The sequence below is a fragment of the Coenobita brevimanus genome, chromosome 64, assembly GCF_032717465.1.
Source record: "Coenobita brevimanus isolate Jiangsu-jjx chromosome 64, ASM3271746v2, whole genome shotgun sequence".
NCBI lineage: Eukaryota > Metazoa > Arthropoda > Malacostraca > Decapoda > Coenobitidae > Coenobita > Coenobita brevimanus.
In genome coordinates this window covers 31368620-31390433 of record NC_137017.1, presented here as the reverse complement: position 1 = coordinate 31390433, position 21814 = coordinate 31368620, and positions in this window count along the sequence as shown.

Here is a 21814-nt window from a genome sequence, read left to right as displayed (position 1 = left end):
GAAGGGAGGTTAAAACTGAAGACAAAGAAAACAACACTGAAGAGGAGGAAGGGGAAGGGAAAAACAGGAAAGAAAAGCAAATACAGGAAAGAAAGAGGGTAGTAAGAAAGAAAAGGAGGAGATATGAAAGAAAGGAAGGGGGGATGATCAAACATGGAGAGAATAAAGAAACGCAGATGAAGAGGAGGAGGAGGAGAGCAGACATGAGGACAAGAGGAAATAAAGATGGAGAAAGGGTAGAAGGGGAAGTGTAAAAATGAAGACGAAGGGAAGGAAAAGGTAAGGAAAGGAGAGAAGGGCAGATGGCAATAAAAAGACCAAAATAAATACACACGTGGAAGCGAAGCAGGGGGTGAATAAAAATGAGGCAGAAAAATGAAAGATATGGGAAGGGGAGAAAGAGGATGGCAAATATGAAGACAGGAAAAATAAAAAATTGAAGAAGGGAAGGACAAACAGGAAAAAGAAAACATGGGAGGGAAAGCAAAATGGAGAAGAAAATGAGGAAAGAGAGCAGGGAGACAGCAAATCTGACGACGAGAAAGAAAAATGGAGAGGATAGCAAACCAAAGAACGAGATTTAAAAAAATGGGGAAGTGAAGGAGGGAAATGACTGAGAGGGAAATGGCAAGGGGAAAAGAAAATAAAGACAAAAAGAAGCTCGAAGAAAGGAAAATAAGGAGAGAACGACGGACAGGGAAAAAGTCAAGACAAAAATAAGCAAGGAAGTGGAGGAAAGAGGAGAAATGAAGACAGAAACAAGGAGGGGGAAAGAAAATAAAGGAAAGAAGCGAGGAAAAGAGCAGAAATAAAGACACAGGAAAAACAAAGGGGCGGAAGGACAAAAACTAAAGACAAAAAGAAAAAAACAGCGGAATGGAAGCGGGAGAGGAGGGAGGGAGTATAAGAATGAAAACAAGAAGACAAGGAGAGGAGAGAAAGAGAGCGGAGAGAAGGAGATCAAAAAGATGTAGACAAAAGCGATTAAAACAAACAGAAGAGGACAATCGAACGAGCATAAAAGAGCACAAATTAAGCTGATAACAAGGAGAAGGAACAAGGAAGGGGGGGGAGAATGAAGACAACGGAAAAGAAAACTGAAAGCAAGAGGAAAATCAGAGGAATTGGGAGAGAGGCAAATATTAGAGTGAAATGAATGAATAAGGTCAAGGTGGAGAATCAGTATGAAGACTTAAGAAAAAAAGAGGAAGGAGAAAGGAATATATATACAAAGAAAAGAAGCATGAAAAAAGAAGAAAACAAAGAAAAACAATGGACGAGAGGACCAGAAGGAGTAAAAAAGAAGACAACGCTAAAACTGCCAGGAGAGGAAGACTGGGAAAGGAGGGAAAGAGCACCTAATGAAGACAAGGAAATGAAGAAGAAAAGTAACAAAGACAAAATGGGAATGAGCAGAGGGGGAAAGAGACAGAAGTAGTGGAGAGCCAAAACCACCTTCACAATCATCATAAGCATCATTATCATCATCATCATTATTATCAAAAATTGGGATAAGGTAGTATAGAAAAAAAAAAACATGGTGGTGGAAATGACAGGGAATGAAGGAGCGCCAAGCAGAAAACCAAAACGGGGAAGGAAAGGCAAGGAAGGCGGGGGAGCAATAGAGAAAAAAAAAAAAAAAAAAAAAAAAAAAAAAAAAAAAAGACAGGCGATGGAGGGGAAAGTAAAAAAAAAAAAAAAAAAAGACAAAATGAAGAAACATAGGGTAAGGGAAGACAAGGCAGTGATCAGGAAAAGCAAAATTAAAAAAGGAGGGGAGGAGGAGAAGAAATGGAAAAGAAGAGAGAGAGTAAAGGGGTAGGAAGTTTTAGGCAGTATATTGTGATGCATACACTAGCTGCTGTACATTGTGCCTGCGTAAGACACACACACACACACACACACACACACACACACACACACACACACACACACACACACACACACACAGGAAATTATTGCACTTCGACATCTCTGTTGCTTCCATCTTGGCATGAGGGAACTGAGGGATTAGGGACAAACGAAAGAGGAACTAAGTCTCTCAACCTAACGTACAGAACATAAGAATAACAAATTACTATTACCAGCAGTTATTGTTTAGGGCTGCCTGGTTCGTTGCAGAAACACAAGAAAAACATACACTAATAATCACGTAATATTTACAGGAACATGAAAGCAATACATAAATATGAATACGGAGGATACGTGGGGTTTGAAGGATGCGTCCCCTAATTTTAGATGACAAATTAACAATGTGGATAAACGAATACACAGGTCTGAAATTACTGCTTTAAGTAGTATGTGTGTGAGTGTAATGTGAGTAGTGTACTCGGGAGGTGGGAGGTCTGGGGGTGGTGGTAAATGAAGTGAGGGGCTGAGGTGGGGAGACTGTTGAAGGTGTTTGGTGTACGTGCCAGGCGGCCGATGCGATGACTTCTGCTAGGACGTCTACCACGGATGACAGAATACACCACGGAGATTTCTTGAGCGCCAGACACCAATGGCGCAGGAGACAGCTGGATTTGAGGCCAATAATCAACCTCAGATGCCATACTTTTGTAGGGTGGCTGGCTGGTGAAGTTGTGTCCTGAGATGGACTGCCGTTATTACGTGCCAGTTTGTGATGAAGCAGGACACTATTAGCAGTCTCGTCCTAAGATGTCCTGAGATGGAATGACGGTATGATATGGCTGCCTCTGAAATGGGGTTGTGCGGTCAACACAGTTGCTGCCCCAGAAGTCTAATTCCTCCATACCCCCAGTGAGAGGAAATGAATGTGACTGATTACCTGAAGTGAGCTTTGGACTAGAAGATGTCATCTCCATTCCAGACAGAGGAGAGATGAAACACAAACTACACCCGTTTTCATTCACACGAGTTCTGCGCCACTGTTAAGGTCGTCATTCTTGCAGGAGTAACCAGATTTAACTGAACTGTCGCCCTTGGGTTCAGAGGTGTCAAAGTGAAGGCTCCAGAGAACGTGGAGGAGTGAGAGACCACGTCCACTGTCTTGGCTGATTCTAACTTCCTTTGGGACAAACTTAAAACTTAGGCACTTTTTTTAAACTTTCACATGCATTTCGTCGTGCAGTTTCTCATTATTTTTTCCGTCCTTAAAAGGAAAGCAGGAAAAGAAAGGTAGTTTTATCACTAGCTTTTTCAATATAGAATATGTACATAAGCAATAATATTCAGCAATGCAAATACTGACAGCATGAAAAACATTACCGCACTGGTAGTAATGTGACAAAATAAAGTGGAAAGGTATATATATTACACTCTTAGAAGAGCAGCTATTTAGCAATGAATCACTTGCTTTTATCACGTATAATCATGTCTGATATATTATTTTAACTGCCCATTTTTTTTTTTTTTTGGGTGGAAAATTTGTTCGTTATAATGGAGTGGTTTATCCTTTAAGATTTTTAGAACGTATATAAATTTACAGTACTTAGTCACGATTATACAGAGACAAGAGTTTTGTAAGAAAATTACTACTCTTCTTACTGGCTCGTATATGATCACCACAACATCGCACTGTTCTATCTCCGAGCACCCGGATTATGTATTAAGCTTTTCATTCCTCAAAGAACATTTGGTACGGTAAGGAAGAAATATTTTCCTAATATTGCAATGCTCCTACTTCAGATCTAATGCGTATTTGTCAACTTCCTCAACACGTGACATTAGAGAGAAGCATATAGAGTTAGACATACACACGAAGCCTATCACAGCTTAGAAACATCGGTCCTAGTAGGCAAAAGAAAGTAAGAAAGAGATGAAACACTAGGTGAACGCCTGTCCCCGAATACACCGTTGGAAAGTTCAGCCCCGATGGAAAAAAAAAAAAAATACGGGACAGATGGGATTCCCCTCCCGGCAGAAGGGTTGGCGCTCAAAAGAGGAAAGTAACCCCCTGACTCATAACTTTATTTTTATTGTGGCCATAGACGCGAAATAAATGGCTAGGCTTATGCTGTAGTGGTATGGTTTTCTGTTTAGTTCATGGCCTTGAGAGTAAAAGATTACAGACAGGTGGATGTGGAGTACATCGGATGTCAGGTACAGTTGCAGACATAAATAATAATCCACTTCTTATAAACAGAGAGAGAGAGAGAGAGAGAGAGAGAGAGAGAGAGAGAGAGAGAGAGAGAGAGAAGGTAGTCCGTAAATAGCGTTCCATCTCTTATGCTGCGGGGACGGCTCTGTCTGCTGGTGTGGGTGAGGCAAGTGAGAGTGGGAAGTAAAAACACGATGCAGGCTAGACACTGATAGCGTTAAAAGAGCCGTCTCCCCACCACACAATATATCGCCTAGTGGAGTGAAAGAACAACGTTATATATGGTCTACCCTGCTATACTGCCAGCAAATGTACAGGTCCCATTACTATCACTCCCTCCCTTACAGTCAAGCTTTCATATGTTGTTTTCAAAGCAACTTAAAAATGGATGTGATATTTCTCCAGGGACAACACGTCAGTTAATAATTCTCTCTCTCTCTCTCTCTAGGTAAGCTGGTAGGTACGAAGTCTGTCTACGGACATGTCTCTTTTCTTTCCCTCTTCTCACTTTCTATCTATTTACCAAGCTATTTATTTACGTACGTACGTAGTCTGCTTATATCTATCTCCCTATAGATATCTGTCTCGTGTGTGTGTGTGTGTGTGTGTGTGTGTGTGTGTGTGTGTGTGTGTGTGTGTGTGTGTGTGTGTGTGTGTGTGTGTGTGTGTCCTATCTCTCTCGCTTCCTCCCTTCGTCTTTCCCTCCCTTTCCATCTCTCTCTCCCTCCTTCGCTATCTGTAGCAACACCTTCCGCAACACTCTGCTTGCAACATCAGGGAGAAAGGAAGCATAAAACGCGGCCAGTGCTGAGGAGGACGCGACATGATGCATTACCCAATTAACTAAGCGTGTCACGGGCATTGTTCGCATGATTATTTTTCAGTTATAGTGTGAGGGTGCAGTGATCAGGGGGATTTGTCACACGCGGGGGTGGGGGAGGGGCAGAGAGGGGGTGGGGGAGAAGGAGACGGGGAGTGGAGGGTGTAGGGGGTGAGGGGTGAGGGGATTTTGTTTGCTGAGTCAGGATTTTCTACCTGCCTGCATGACTGCCTACCTGTCTGCCTGCCTACCTACATCCATCTGTCTCTGATTTTCATTTTCACTTTCTTTTTGTTTCTCCCTTCTTGTTTCTCTCTCTCTCTCTCTCTCTCTCTCTCTCTCTCTCTCTCTCCATTTATCTGTCCGCCCATATGTCTGGTTGTATGTCTGTCTGTCTTTCTCTTTGTGTTCCTTCTCATCCTCCTCCTCCTTTTTGTCTCCTCTTCCTCCTGCTCCTCTCTTCGTGCTTTTCCTCTCTCTCTCTCTCTCTCTCTCTCTCTCTCTCTCTCTCTCCCCGTGTCGTCCTCTTGTCAATTTCTCATTCTCGCCTCTCACTCTCCTCTCTTGGGTGACTGATCCATATCACGCCTCTCTCTCTCTCTCTCTCTCTCTCTCTCTCTCTCTCACACACACACACACACACACACATACACACCTTCCTGCTTCCTCGTCTTTCTTACTGACATTTTCTCTCTCTTCCTCCTCTCTCGTAATATATAACTATTTAGTTTTATACCTGCGATGTTTTACCAAGCTTATATATATATATATATATATATATATATATATATATATATATATATATATATATATATATATATATATATATATATATATATATATATCTTTGTTCGCACGTCAATTGTTTTCTTCATTTTTTTTTCACTAGCCTATCTTTTCTTTCTTTTCTTTCCCCTTAAGCACACCTCATCTTCTTAATGCATCATATGTTCCTCATTTCTTCCCTTTTTTCCTACCATCCTACCTCTTTCCCACTCTTTCTGTCTCCTCCCCCATTCTCCTAATCTATTTTTTCTCTCTTTCCTTTCCCTTTTCAGTTTCCTAGCTTCATGATTTTTGTTCCTCTCCTTTCCTTTCCCTATTCAAAACATCCCACTTTTCTTCATCGCTCTTCATCCGCCGTCTTTCCTTCCATCGACCTGCTGCTTCTCTCTCCTCAACGCTTTCCGTATTTCTTCTCTTCTTTCCTTCCCCTCCTTCCCATTCAACCTTCTCTCATTCCCTGCATGTAATTCTCCCATCTTCTCGAAATCCTGTTTTTCCATCTTTCCTTTCAACCTTCTAATTTATCTTTCCTTCTTCTGTCCTTGGCTTTCCTTCATGTCCTTCCCACTCTTTTTGTCTTTTCTCCTTCCTGTTTTAGCACACATTTCCTCTCTCTCTCTCTCTCTCTCTCTCTCTCTCTCTCTTTTTTTTTTTGCTGTTTCTCCATCTCTCCTCTCTTGCTCCCTCACGTATTTTTTCCTCTTATTTTCACCCTTTTGCTTCGTATATAAATTCATTTAACCTTTCCCCCCTTCTTCATTCTTTTTCTTTTTCAAATCTTTCTATCCTCTCAGCTTGTTAACTTTTCTTCTTTGTATTCTCTCTCTCTCTCTCTCTCTCTCTCTCTCTCTCTCTCTCTCTCTCTCTCTCTCTCTCCCTCTCTCTCTCTCCTCGTTTTCCTTCTGTCTTTGCGGATTTTTTCCCCTCGTCTTCTCTCCCCCTCTTCTCATCTCTGGAAATGTCACCTTTTTAGTTATCCTAATCTTTCCAATTACATATTCTCTCTCTCTCTCTCTCTCTCTCTCTCACACACACACACACACACACACACACACACACACATATACAATATATATATGTGATATATATATATATATATATATATATATATATATATATATATATATATATATATATATATATATATATATAAATAGACCGTATATCTGTATGTATGTATGTATGTATGTATGAATGTATATACTCGTATATACATATTTTCCTCAAGAAGAAAACAGAAATAATTATGGAAAAGGTAAAATAAAAAATTCAGGAAAGGAAACTTGAAATTGATCTTATAAGAAACCGAAAAGGAGAAAATAAAGAGAAATATAACTACTTTAAGACGCATGATTACTTATTTCTCTTTATCACTATCCAATGTGACTAGGTCAGTAAAGATTTCTCGTACTGGAGAAGTTAATCCATTCAGTTCCTTGTCGTAAGTCCAGTTCCCTTCAATTCCGTGTCGTAAGTTCAGTTCCTTTAATGGCTTGAGTTCATTTCCACATAATGACACGTCGTAAGTTCAGTTCCCATCGATTCCACGTCGTAATTTCCCTTCAGTTCCACATCGTAAGTTCATGTCGATCTTTACAACCTTTGCAAGTTTATATTCCGCTTAGGAGTGACTTTGCGAAATGAAGGGAGAAGAATCAAGCTCCATTTCCGGCAAGGTGTGGCCCTAACATACGCAAAGTCATCCAGTACCTGCAACAATACAGCTAAAACTACGATGATGATGGTGGTGGTGGTGATGAGAACGGAGGGTACGAGAAGTAGAGGCAAACAATAGGAAAAGTGTGTGTGTGTGTGTGTGTGTGTGTGTGTGTGTGTGTGTGTGTGTGTGTGTGTGTGTAAGGAGATCTCTCCCTCCTTGAGGCTGTTGTTCCTCCATCGGTGATCTTGAAAATAAAAATGGATATATTGGGAGGAGGAGGAGTAGGAAGAGAAACAGGATGACAATAATAATGATAATATTTAACAGCAGCAACGCTAATATAATAATAACAATAATAGCAATAATAATAATAATAATAATAATAATAATAATAGCAACAATAACAAAAATAATAATACGCAATAATAATAATAATAATAATAACAACAACAACAACAACAACTAGGTGGAAGAGGAGGAGGAGGAGGAGGAGAACGAAGAATGAGACGGTGAAGAGGGAAGGAAGAGTAATGACGAAATACTGAGGGACGACGAAAGAAACGAAAGTAAGGATGATGATAAGGAAGGAAAAACAGGAGAAGGAGAACGTGGACGTGTAGCACGGGAAGAAGAAAAAGGTAGAAGAGGAAGAAAAGGGGAAAAAAGGAAGGGTAGGAAGAAAAGGAAGAGGATTAGGAAGACAAAACGACGAAGGCTGAAATATGAGAAAGGAAGTTGGATAAAAAATTATTCAGAAAAAAAGGAGGAGAGGTGGGAAGAAGAGGAATAAAGAAATATGAGAAGGAAGACAAGAAAAAAAAAAGGCAGAGGATGAAGTAGGGGAGAAGAGAAGAGAGGAGGGTGGCAGGAACAATTAACAAATGAAACAATAGTCTTACCGAACAAAGAGAATGGGAGGAGGAGGAGGAGGAGGAGGAGGAGGAGGAGGAGGAGGAGGAGGAGGAGGAGGGCAAATAAAATGAAATGGACATGGAGAGAAAGGATAACAGGTGGAAGCGAAGGAGAGGAGAATTAAACAAAGAGAAGAAAAAAGAATGAAAAGATCTGCGTATAAAAAGACAGGAAAGAGCAAACATTTGCAAAAGAAGAAGAAGAAGAAACAACAGGAAACAAATCACGTGCAAAAAATGACTCGATGGAAACTTGCAAGAAAAATGGAGTCGAAAATTACGCACACGTTTAAGTTACATTTTTGTCTCCCTGTCATTTTTAGTCTCTTATAATTTTCACTCATGTTGTTCATTCCTTTCTATGTGTTTGCTTTATTGGCTTTATTAAAATATTCTTTCCATTTCATTTGATTTTACGTTCTCTGGCTTTGTTGTATTAGAGTTTATCATGCTTGTGTTATTTCTTATATTCTAATAAACTTTTTAAAGAAATGACCCCTCCTATGTTCGGTCTCATGTGTTTTTTTAAATTTAAATTCGGACTATTCATCTCGTATTCTTATATTAGTTACATTATCTTTTAGCCAGGTGTTTCAGGTGGTATTTGTGAAGCTTAAAATAGTCGTCTAGAGGACAAGGAAAGAAGGGTTAAGGCGACGGAGAGGTAAGAAGAGATTTGTTATAACCCTTTCATAATGATAGATCTCCTCTATCTTTAATCAAATCGTCTGGCGGCGGTAAGGATATAATGTGGACGTAATTCTGTCACTGCCAATATCTGATAAATTTGCCGCACTTCCATCCCTGCCTCACCACACACGCTTCACTGTCTCATCACACACTCTTCAGTCTCACCACACACACTTCACTGTCTTACCATACACACTTTACTATCTCATCACACACACATCACTCTCATCACACACATTTCACTGTTTCAACACACACACTTCACCCTCTCATCACTTACACACCACACTGCCTCACCACACAAACCTCCCTGTCTCACCACAGGCATACCACCCTGCTTTGCCACATATACCACACTGCCTCACCACACTAACCTCCCTAGCTCACCACAGACACGCCACGCTACTTCACCATATACATCACTGTTCTTCACCACAGCACCACCATGCCTCACCACACAACCCTCCCTAACTCACCACACACACACACACACACACACACACACACACACACACACACACTTACCTTATTATCCTCCCTTCTACTTAGCATTACTAAGCACTTCCTGAGTCTTACCTGAAAATAAAATAAGGAAAGGGGTATTAGAAATTGTCTCGTGGTTCCTGTAATAAATAAATAAATGAATCAATAAATATATGTATGTATGTACAGTATATGTATGTGAGTGTATTTCTATCTATGTAGGTACTTATATATGTATGTAAAAGTAATAATTTTTTTGTAATGGCTTTTGTCTTTTTTCTAAGAGGCTGCATGGTAACTGGAAAATATTATCCTTTTTTGTTAACCTTAATTTTTTTTACGCGCACGTATTTCCCCAAATTCTTTTTAATAAGAAAATTTTATGTCGCGCACTTTCCTTAAAATAAGTTTGGAATGTATTAACACAATTTGGGAATCAATGGTGGCTATGCAGTATCCATGGACTAAAGTAAGTTTGGAATGTATTAACACAATTTGGGAATCAATGGTGGCTATGCAGTATCCATGGTCTAAAGTAAGTTTGGAATGTATTAACACAATTTGGGAATCAATGGTGGCTATGCAGTATCCATGGTCTAAAGTAAGTTTGGAATGTATTCATACAATTTGGAAATCAATGGTGACTATGCAGTATCCAAGGTCCACGTCGTTGAATTACTGTTGCGACACAAACACTGAAGTTGGCGATGGGTCTAGGATTTCATCTGGAATGTTGTTGAATTCGCTGGAAACGTTGTTTGAGTAAACTCTGTCTTTGAAATAACCCCGCAGAAAGTAGTCAGGAGGAGCATCATCGGGGGAACGTGTTAGCCCGGGACATTGTGTGCAACTTGCGGCCTTGAACAGTGAGGTGTTGCATTATCCTGCTGAAAAATGTGTATTCATGATTGATCCTTTGTTTACTCCTCACTGCTGGAATGAATTTCATTTGCATTAGCGAAATCTAATCCTCACTACTGACAATTTCCGGTCAGTCACCTTCATTTTCAGTTCAATATGTTGCAAAAATTTCAATATGGTCAATATCAAAAGTACAGTAGGTAGTAAGGTTGTTCATAAACTTTCAGACGACGTCACATGTTCATGAGGCTGCTCTTGAAAGCAGAAACAAATATTTTATTTATTAACAGATCTCTTAGTCAAAATATAAAGAAAAAAAAAATAAAATGCCAACCAACAAACCAAGAGTGTCTTCAACCCTTTCAATGATATGTCGACAAAAAGCAAATCTTTCAGCCTTGTTTCCACCACTCTGTGCTTGTTTTCTCCGAAAACGAGAGTATGTTTTCACCCCTGTTTTTTTGTTAGTATGTATGTCCGTTCGCAGTATTACTCATAGAGTAAAAGGGAGAGTTGGACCAGATTTGGTGCGTAGATATTCCATACCCCAGGGAACAATCGATTAACTTTTGGGACCGATCCGGATCGTATTACTGATTCTGGATCCGGAAAACACTTTCTGAAAATCCCTAATCAATGCTGAGAAAACCTAACCCATTATGAAGAGTGGTTGCCCTTGTTGGAGAAAAGCGCTCCAGTGAGTGCCCCTCCAGTTGCATCTGTAATTTACAAGGGAACAGGTGTAAATCTTGTTTTCTGAACAGAACATCTTGAGATGTCCGACTCCTGCGACAGGTGCCTCGTTGATTGTCGTCGAGACTCTCCCGTTGTCGATTTATTGGCTGTTCTAGTCGAATGTGGACGACCTCCGTGATCTTTATTTCGACTTCTGTCACTGCCTGTTTCTGTGAATTTGTCAACGAGACGCCTGAATCTTACTTTGCAAGGAACATGCCATCCTGAAAAGTTCCTCCTCTTGTCGCTTGGTTAGTCACAGACTTGGATGAAAGGTAGGACCTGACAATCTTGATCCTTTCCTGCACGGAATATTGATGCTTTGGACCCATGCTAAGCTTATGCAGAACATTTAGATTCAAACTAAATACTGACATCCCTTGAAATTATAACAATACAAAATACCGACTGGTAACATTTTAGGGCTACACTTTGTCTTAATTTGCTAATGTTAGTTCTCTCTCTCCCTCTCTCTCTCTCTCTCTCTCTCTCTCTCTCTCCCCTACTATTATCACCTCCCATTCCCCTCCACACATACACACAAACACGCTCCCCCGTCTCCCCAACCCTCTGCCTCATCCTCTAGCTCCATCTCTGCCCTGCCGCTTCCCTAAACGAACCAGCCATAAATCCATTTCCAGCCGTCCATCAGAATTAAGTTAGGGACACCAGAGCAGCACACAGGCTATCAAATACTACTTTGCTATTTTCCTGGTGTTGGACGGGATGGCTATTTACTCAGCCCTGTCTAACAGTCGAGGTATTACAATTGAGAGGGCGAAGGAAAACCACTCGCTCCACCCCCCCCCCCACCCACTTCCCCTTATCTCTCTCTCTCTTTGTGAAACTTCCTGGTGATTTATCGTCAAGTGTAGCCAGATTCTAGGATGAATTAAACTATACTCATTTCACTCGTACTCGACCTAAAAATATCATCTCTTCATTTTGAATTCCGAGTTGTAACAGCAGATGAATACTGGAATGTGCTTCTAGGCACAAAGAAGTGCTATGGGAGGCATGTAGATCCGTATTCATTTTCTGCCACACAGCTACGTGGAATAAACTACATGACGAAAATCTAGGCCACGTGAAGTTCAAAGAACTATAATAACCAAGGAAAGTCACATCTGTCTCGCAACTAAGGCTCACATAAAATTTCATGCATCCACAACTAGTATCTGAGCTATGAAAGTGGCCAAATTCCGTCAGACGAAAGCAAGTCAACAACAGTGGTTAGAACGCCCCAATCAGAGTGACGGCCCTTCATAAGTTCCATTCCCAAGAGGACACCGGATGCTTGTCAACGCAGGCTATTCATCTGCCCTTAATTTTAGTGAAGCACAGTAGCCTAACCTTTGACCCTAAAACTCTACGTAGGTATCATGTAACTGGCTCTTTTTTTTTATCTACTTGTACGGTAGGTAGGGGTGATATGGTAGACGAAGCGTTCATCATCCACTCACTCAGAGTCGAGGGATCTTTTGGTAAAGCTGTTCTGAGTGATAAGCCAAATTGGTTTCTTGTACCCCACGAAACAATTAATTTAATACCTAATCACAACAGATTTTTTTTTTTTTTTTCCAATGAGGACACTTGTATTCTGGCGTTATTTTCTTTTCTGTTTACGTACATCTAACGTTCAATAACCGCCAGAATCAGTGAGTGTGTACACCTTTGCTCTTTCAATTTTAATTCCTTGAAGCTAGTGGCCTGTTATTCATCTCATTCGTCCTATCAGAGGACGATTATATTTGCCTTATGATATACCTTTCGAACTGGAAGGGTTGCTGGCACCCTTAATTAACCCGTTTAAGGTCAGAGGCTTTCGTATGTAGAATAAAATCGTCTGACAGTAATGAGAATAAACTAAACACACACACACACACACACACACACACACACACACACACACGCACACACACACACACACACACACACACACACACACACACACACACACACACAACATCACCTTATTAAAGTGTTTCGTATTAGGAATGTCGGTCTCCACCAGTAGCTAGACATCCAGCTTTCCAGCCAGCTCATGCCCTTTCAACCAACCAGTTACTCATCCAGCGAGCCAGTCAGCCTTCCAACCAGCCAGCCAGCCAGCCAGCCAGCCAGCCAGACAGACAGACAGACAGACAGAAAACCAACCAACCAGGCATTTTTCCAGGTACTATTCAAGTAAGCCAACCAACAGTGCACCTAACCGGTCAGCCAGTCAGCTAGCCTTTCAACCAGTCAATACTCGAGCCATTAGCTTTCAAGCCAGCTAACTAGCCAGTCAACTTTTCAGCCAGCCAGTCAGTCAGCCAAAAAATCAGCCTACTTGCCAGTCAGCTAAACAGACAACCAGATAGTGTTCCAACCAGTAAACCAGCCGGCCAGACATCCACTGCCAGCACCAACACACACGCCTACCATCACACCCTCCTAGTCCTCTAGTCTGAAATCCCACAGGGTGGAAGAAAAATCTGAGGATTAAAAACGTGGAAAAAATGAAAAAGAACTAGAAAAACTAGGGGCTTAAAAGAAGAGGTAAAAATCACCAGGAAAAAAAAAGGTCGGCAAAATGTGGTTGTGTTGTGCAGTGCCCCTGGGGAGTGGCTCTTAAACTCTTCCCTTCCACTGGCCTGCACCTCGCCAGATTTGACCAGTTACCCGTCGCTCACCTCCCCCGGGGGAGACTCACGCTTGCACACCCAACGCACGCAAAGCCTGTTATATTTCGCTGCTGCAAACAGTTTTTAGTCTGCGAGTGTGTATACAAACATACATACATACATGTATATAAATATATAAATATCTATTTATCTATCTATATTTTTTTTTAGAGAGAGAGAGAGAACAGGCAAACTGACTTGTAGCTATATATATCCTTCTTACCATTTCCTTTACTTTCACTACGACTTTCTTTCCCTCTATACTGTTATTCAATCTTCCTCTTCTATGCCCATTCCTCCTCTCCTCTCATACTGCCTTTTCTTTAAACATTTTTCTCACACAATCTTACATATTTTTCCTACAAGTGTCTCAAACCTCCCTTCCCTCAATTTTCTCTATCGTTCCTCCACCACCCTTCCACATCTCTCCTCTCCCATTTTCCTTCCTTCCTCCTCTTCCTCTCCTTCTCTTCCGACCTTTCCCCTTCTCCTCCCACTCGGCTCTCCCACCCTCTGTACCACGAGTTCATGCCAGTATAAATATTTTTGGTGGGGATTTGGAAGGGTTAAAAATGGAGAGAAGTGTGTAGTGCATGGTTTGTGGGCAGAAACACACACAATAGCGATACCCGTTTACCTTATCTCTGCTGCTCTACAATAGTTGAAACTCAGATGTGAGAGGTGGTGGTTAAGAGAGGAAGCTTGGTGAACGAACAGAAGCGAGTTCGACTGCAGGCAGGGGCAGGGAACAGCATGTACTTAATATAGACGGTGGGCATTAGCAGCAAAGTGGTGACGTGTGAAGGTGTGAGGGACATAGGACTGTGGGCCTCATTAAACGGAGTCACTTCTACACTAAGAGATGCGTACATAAAAAAGAAAACACACACACACACACACACACACACACACACACACACACACACACACACACACACACACACACACACACGAAATTCTGGAGTCTGAGGCTATGCTACGGTAGTCCAGATTATGTAAGGATAGATGACTATACTCTTTCTACTACAACTTTGGCCTGAAATCACTGTCTTTCCATCTTGAATGCTGAGTTGTAGCAACTGATTAGCATTGGGATATTATACTAGTCACGAAAAAGTGCCATGGAAAGGATGTAGAGCCGTTGCACTGTCTTTTGCTGCCACTGACGTGCGAAAAAAAAATGCAGAGAATAAAATCTGGGAAAATTAAGGTAAAAAAAAAAAAAAAAAAGTCTAGGGAGTCCTTTTGGTTCAATGGTAACACGATCGTCTCCCAGTCTGCGTGTGTCCTGAATCTTGGATTAGGAACTCCTGAAGGACTTGTAAGTGGGTGCTGGTAGAGTGTCCTTTTATAGGTTTGCTTACAATTGTTCTACGGTGGCTCATAATGAAAACAAATTCTGAATCTCTCTCTCTCTCTTACACACACACACACACACACACACACACACACAGCCATTACAATGCTTCCCATTTTCACACGCACCGCTCTCAATACTGACACCTCATCGACTCGTACCTGACCAGCATGAGGATAGGTTAACTCTGCCTATCACTCTCCTTCAAAAATAGAATATACAGTCTGCAGTGGGCCTCGGATGGAAAAATGCGCAGACTGGCTCACGTCCCTTCTGGCATAAACCCCTTCAGTTCTATGGCGTATTTTTCTGTTCAATCTCCATATGATTTTATCCCTGTTAAGAGATCCCCTTGTCAGCGGGAGTTCATGAAGACTGCAGCTAGCTCCTCCAATCCGAAAAGTCTACCCGAAGCTGAAGATTTTTGAAGATAAAATAAACGATGTAATATGTTATCGGCGTGAAGGGGTTAGTAATAGTAGTAACTGCAGCCCCAGGTTTATCTAAATGTGGTCACGATTTAGTGTAGGTCGAAGCTGTCCGTCGTCTGCAGTACATCATCCTTTTGAGAGATAGGGAGGGAACTGAGGGACGTTTGTGTAACCGGGCCGTGGAGCCGCCCAGTCACATCAATGCCACCACGTGAAGGAGCCCTTCAGGAACTGGATCAAAAGATCAGTAATATTTCAATCTCTAAGGCAAGAACGTCACTCTGATCGGCGCCCCGGTCCACTAGGCCACCTGACGCCCATGTATATACCAATAAAACCAACAAGAGCAAAAATATCAGGACGTCAAAGCTTGGCCGGGGAGTAAAATGTTAACAACAGATGAAACAAAAGCTGTCAATAAAGGATTTTGGAAACAATAAAAGCCAAGGAGCTGAAAAATAAAACAGGTGTAAGTATTTTATAACTCGAGATCAACAAAGAAGACCTGGGTGCAAAGAAAAAGAAAAAAAAACGAGGCGGGTTATTTAGTTGACACCTGCGCAAACACACACACACACACACACACACACACACACACACACACACACACACACACACACACACACACTCTCTCTCTCTCATACACATACACATACACACACAACACAGACACACATACACACACACACACATAACAGTCTAGTTCTGTCCATTCATCCATCCATCCATGCTTCTACTGTATCTATTTATCTATCTGTCTACCTCTCCTCTCTCAGTCCATTTACCTGTCTATCCATCCAACAAACTATCTGTCCATCTCTCTATCTCTCCATCTATATCCTTACTGCGTGAGGTGGAGGTAAGAACAAGTGAACAAGGCGAGTGGATGAGTAAGAGGAGGTGGAAGGGAGAGAAAAGGATAGGGAAGGAAAGGGAAGAGAAGAAAGGAAGGGATAAATGATAATGAAGAAATTTAACAAATACCTGGAATAAACTATGACGCACGATATTCACAAATGAGGAAAGCAATTGTCGAACACAAAAGGCAATAAAGAAAATAAAAAATAAAGAAAATGAAAATGAAACATCAAACACTCAACACAAGAAATTTAATACGAAAAACAAGAATTACGAAAACAAAAGGAAAGCAATAAACATGAATGGTAGTGTAATAAAAAATATAATTCAGAACAGAGGTAAAAGTTATTGCAAAGTTACTTACGCGAAGAAAAAGAAGAATTTTGTTGGGCGAGTGTTGTGTTAAATACTAAAAACTACACAGCATAAAACGTATTGAAAAAGCTGCCTACCCAGTCAAAAGTTAATGGTTATGACTCCACAAGGCAGAAACCCGATATTATAATTCCAACCCGGATTTTAATTACAGGAAGATTGGAGCATATCATTTACTTTCCAGGATACAAAGGAAATATGAAAAATATATACTCTTGTACCTTAACTTGGCCCAGATTTTCGTCCTTTTCTAGCTTGTTTTACATAGCTCAGTGACAGAAAATGACAATATTACTGCTCTACACGCTTTCCATAGCACTTTTTCTTCACTGGCATAATATTTCAGTGTTAATCTGTTGCTATAACTCAACATTAAAGATGGAGAGATGGTAATTTTAGGTCAAGTTAGAGCAAATGCAGTATAGTTATAATTCTGCCATCCCTCCTGAGCTGTATGGCCTCTGTGAATGTAACTAATGTGGGTCGGTGTCACGGTTCCCCTATCGTCAACTCCTCTTACCTGCGACTTGTAGAGTACTATGTGAGTAATATTATATCTATGTTGATACACATGCCAGTGCAAAAATGTGTGTGTGTGTGTGTGTGTGTGTGTGTGTGTGTGTGTGTGTGTGTGTGTGTGTGTGTGTGTGTGTGTGTGTGTGTGTGTGTGTGTGTGTGTGTGTGTGTGTGTGTGTGTGTGTGTGTGTGTGAGACTAAGCTACCTAATAATTTTTGCGGTGCATTTTACACGCAAAAGCTTGGCAGATGGCTTCGATCCTCCTGCGGTACAATATAAAAGCGGACAATAGCCTGAAGCAATACATTTATCGATCCTGACATGGTCGTCTGCTTAGAGGGCACGATACGACTATGACATTAACCCCTTTGGTGCCATGAATCATTTTATCCTTTTATCATTACTACCTCCCGACGATTTTATTCAACTTAAAGGACGTAGGTACGTATGCCTTTCTATCTGTCTATATACCTACCTATATACTGTAGTTTAAAGACGGTTTAAATATTGTGTCTGTGTGCCCGCGTGTATAGTTGAATTTATGTTTTGGGCATGAATGTACTTGTGTATACATATGTGTTCGGGCATTGTACACGTGTGTGGGTATATCTGAGTGTATATCTTTGCGTGTATGCGTGCGTGTGTTGGTTAGGGCACAAGGCAGGACATGCAAATTTGTGTGAGTGAGGCGCCGCCACACTGATCTGGTAAAGGCAGGGGTTTGTTGTGATGGTGTACACACACACACACACACACACACACACACACACACACACACACACACACACTGCACATTTTTAAACGATTTATATATATATATATATATATATATATATATAGTTTTTTTTTTTTTTTATGCGAGGAAGAAGGAACCAAAGGCCATGAGCCCGCAGTAACACTTCCCTCCAAGAGAAAAACAAAATACAATATAGAGCCAAATTCAAGATCCGATCATTTTGAGATGCCTGGACACACTGCGTTTGAAAGACTGGAGATCATAGGCAGCAGGAAATACAGACAGAGGGAGACAGTTCCAGAGCTGACCTGTTGCATAAATGAAAGACTGGGAGTAACGGTTAACTCTTGCATTAGAGAGTTGGACAGAAAAAGGATGAGAGTTTGCTGCCAGACGGGTGCTACGCGCCCGTCGTAGAGGTGGAGGAATGCAAGCAGAGAGTTCAGAGGAGCAGTGACCATTAAAGTAGCGATAGAAAAGAGATAAAGAAGCAACAGTGCGGCGAAGAGACAGAGGTTGAGGGGAGTCAGTAAGAGGAGGAGAGTTAATGAGACGAAAAGCCTTTGCCTCCACCCTATTGAGAAGAGCTGTATGTGGGGAGCCTCCCCACACATGAGAGTTGTACTCCACACAGGGGCGGATAAAACCCCTGTATAGAGTCAACAATTGTGCAGGTAGGTAGGTAGGGGCACTCACCATCCACTCACTCGATGTAGAGCTGCTCTAGGGTGACTGCCCTTTCCTCTCTTCCTTCCTTCTTTCCTTCCATCCTCTTCTTTTTCCTTCATTCTTTCCTCTTCCTTATGCCTACGGGTGACTCTACACTCCCTCTTCTGTCTTTTTTTCCTTCATTCTTTCCTTTTCCTTCTTCCTATGGGTGATTCTACACTGAGTGACAAGCCAAATGGTTTCCTGTACACCAGGAAACCATTTACTACGCTGGGTGGTAACCATATAACCAAATTATGGCACCTGGTGGTTTAGTGGGTAACTAAGGCGCCCCAATCGGACTGAGTCTGTACAGATGTATATCTAAGGGGTGGGTGGGGTTTACTGCTTACATAATGCCACTCTAGGATGAGTAAGGCTGGTCAGTCTCATCTTAAATGTCAGGACCAACTTGCCTGGCTCCGGGCTCCTACGCTCCTCATGGGGCAATGCAGAATATTATATATATATATATATATATATATATATATATATATATATATATATATAAAACACACACACACACACACACATATGTTAAATTCCGTGGCTAAGCCTTGGCCGTGCGCAGCCGTGAAGCGTCATCCAACAGTAAAACCGTGTAGCGCATCCACAAACCGCAGTAAAATAAGAGGCTTTGGTTGGCGGCGGATGATTGAGCCATTACAGCAAGCAGGTCTGAGCCCTGGGCCTGCAAAATGGCTGCCAGCCTCACCATTAGGCCGCCCAGCCTAACTTCATTTTTATTTCCGCGTCAAATAGTCGTGCTGGATCCAGGAACAATAACAATAATAGATCAGGCATGAATGGGAGGGAGGGGTGAGGGGGGTGAGGATCTGCTCCCTTGCCTCGCTACCACTTCCTCCATTCTCTTCCTCCTCCTGCCTCCATCCTCATCCTCTCCTCGTCATCCGTCTCTTCCATCTCTTTTCATCATCTTGCCTCCCTCTTCATTCACTTCTTGACTTCCTGCTCGTCTTCCTTTACCTTCCTTCCACCTCCTACCGTCCTTCTCTTACCGTTTCCCTCCTCATACCTCTCATTTCACCTCCATCCTCCTCTTCCACCCTCACTTTTCTCTCCGAGAATTCTCTTCCTCTTTCCACTTCCTCCTGCCTCTTCCTCTCCCTACCTCGCTTTCACCCTTTTCAGCCACCATCAACAAACTAACAGACACTGATAATCTTACTCCCAAAAGGTGCTAGACTCAATACAGAAACTAAACAATAGACCCCGAAAAAGGGCACAAGATTTGAACATCACTACAACATTGACGAAATTGTTAGGACGTAACTAGAAATGTGTGTGTGTGTGTGTGTGTGTGTGTGTTCCTCGTACCGTCAATACAGAACCACTTCATCAGCAAATGGTTTTAGTCTACGTGGCGAGGGTCAGCGCCTCTGTCACCACACAAAGGCGCCATACTCTCATTCTCCATCCTCCCCTCGCCGTCTTAATTCTCCCTCTTTCCTTCATCGTCTCCTTCCTTCCTTCCCCACTTCTCTTTGTTTCATTCCTTCTTCCATCACTCCTCATTTCCCCTTCTCTCATTGTTTTCTTCCTCTCCTACTCTCCTCCCTCCTCCTCCCCTTTATTACAGTCTTCGCTCCTGTTTTCCATTCAACTTCCTTCTTTCCTTCCCTGCCTTATTTTACGCCCATCTTCTGCCTCCCTATAAGTAGGCCTATCACTACTCACACCTTCCATCACCACCTTCAATATCATCCTTCACTACATATTCTTCCCCCCACTCCTTATTACCACCTTCCCTACCCTCCTTACCACTTCTTCCTCAACCTCTCCCCTCTCTCCATCACTTCCCCATTTCCTCTAACCTCCTTCATCATTTATTTTCTTCTTCTACCTTTCCTCGCTCGATGACCACTTTCCCATACCCCCTTCCTTCCTTCCCACCCTTTCTCCTCCTCACATAAAGGAGTTTCCCATCCCTTGTTCACATCATCTCCTCTTCCCTCTCATCCTCCATCTGCATCTTCTCTTATTTCCTTAACTTCCCTTCTCCATCACTTCGTCCCATTCCTCTTTCCTTCCCCCGATCATTTTTCCCCCTCTGATGATGTTTCACTTGCAATGTTCAATCATCTTCCTTCTCCTCCTTGAATATTTCCTTTACTACCCTCACGCCATCCATCCATCCATCCATTCACCATCTTCCCTTCACTCCATCACCACTTCTACCTCCTCTCTCTCTCTCTCTCTCTCTCTCTCTTTCTCTCTCTCCCCTTCCTCTCCTCTTAATATGTTTTTCATACCTCCATCTACTACCCTCTCCCCTTTGCTTCATCACATTATTCACCTTCTTCCTCCACCATTTCTTCTCCCTCTCTCCTACCCTCCACCCACCCAACAGCCATATTACCCTCCATCCATTCCTGCTTCATTCTATTTCTCCATCTGTTCTTCCCTCCCTCCCTCCCTCCATGCCTTCTTTCTTCCCTTCTCCCACACATAAAGGGAGTTAGCATCGTGCATTCAGTCACATTCTTCTCTTCCCTCAAGAATTTCCTCTTCCACCTTCCCAGCCCCCTTTCACTATTTTTTCTTCCACCTTTCCTCTCTCCCTCCCACCCTCTTTTCTTCTCCCTCCGTAAAGGTTTCTCTCCTCCCCTCATTTGTTACCATCATCCATTACCTCTTTCACCATTTCTTCTTCCACCTTACTTCCCCCCCCCCTTCCTTTCCCTCCCAATATGTTTCTTTCCTCCCGCTTTCCACCCCCATCTTCCCTTTCCTCCCTCCATCATTACTACCTTCCCTTACCTACTTTACTCTTTCCTCTGCCACCTCTCTTTCGTCCCTCTCTCCTATCTTCCCACTCCCCTTCTCCCTCCTACCTTCCTTTATCTCCTTAACCATTTCTCCTGAACTTCTTCCTTTCCTCCCTCCCTCCTTTACTTCCTCCCTTCCACCTTCCCTTCTTCCCACCTTCCAAACTTTCCTTCCCTACTTTACCATTTCTTCATGAACTTTCCCTCTCTCCCTCCCCACCTCCCTTTTTCTCTGTCTCCCTTCTACCTCCCCTCCTTCCACCCTTCTTCTTTGCTTCCCTCTCTTCATCTCTTTCCACCAATGTATTTCTCCTCCCTCTTTCTGCCACCACCTTCCTTCTCTCTCTACATCACCACCATCTTCCCTTACC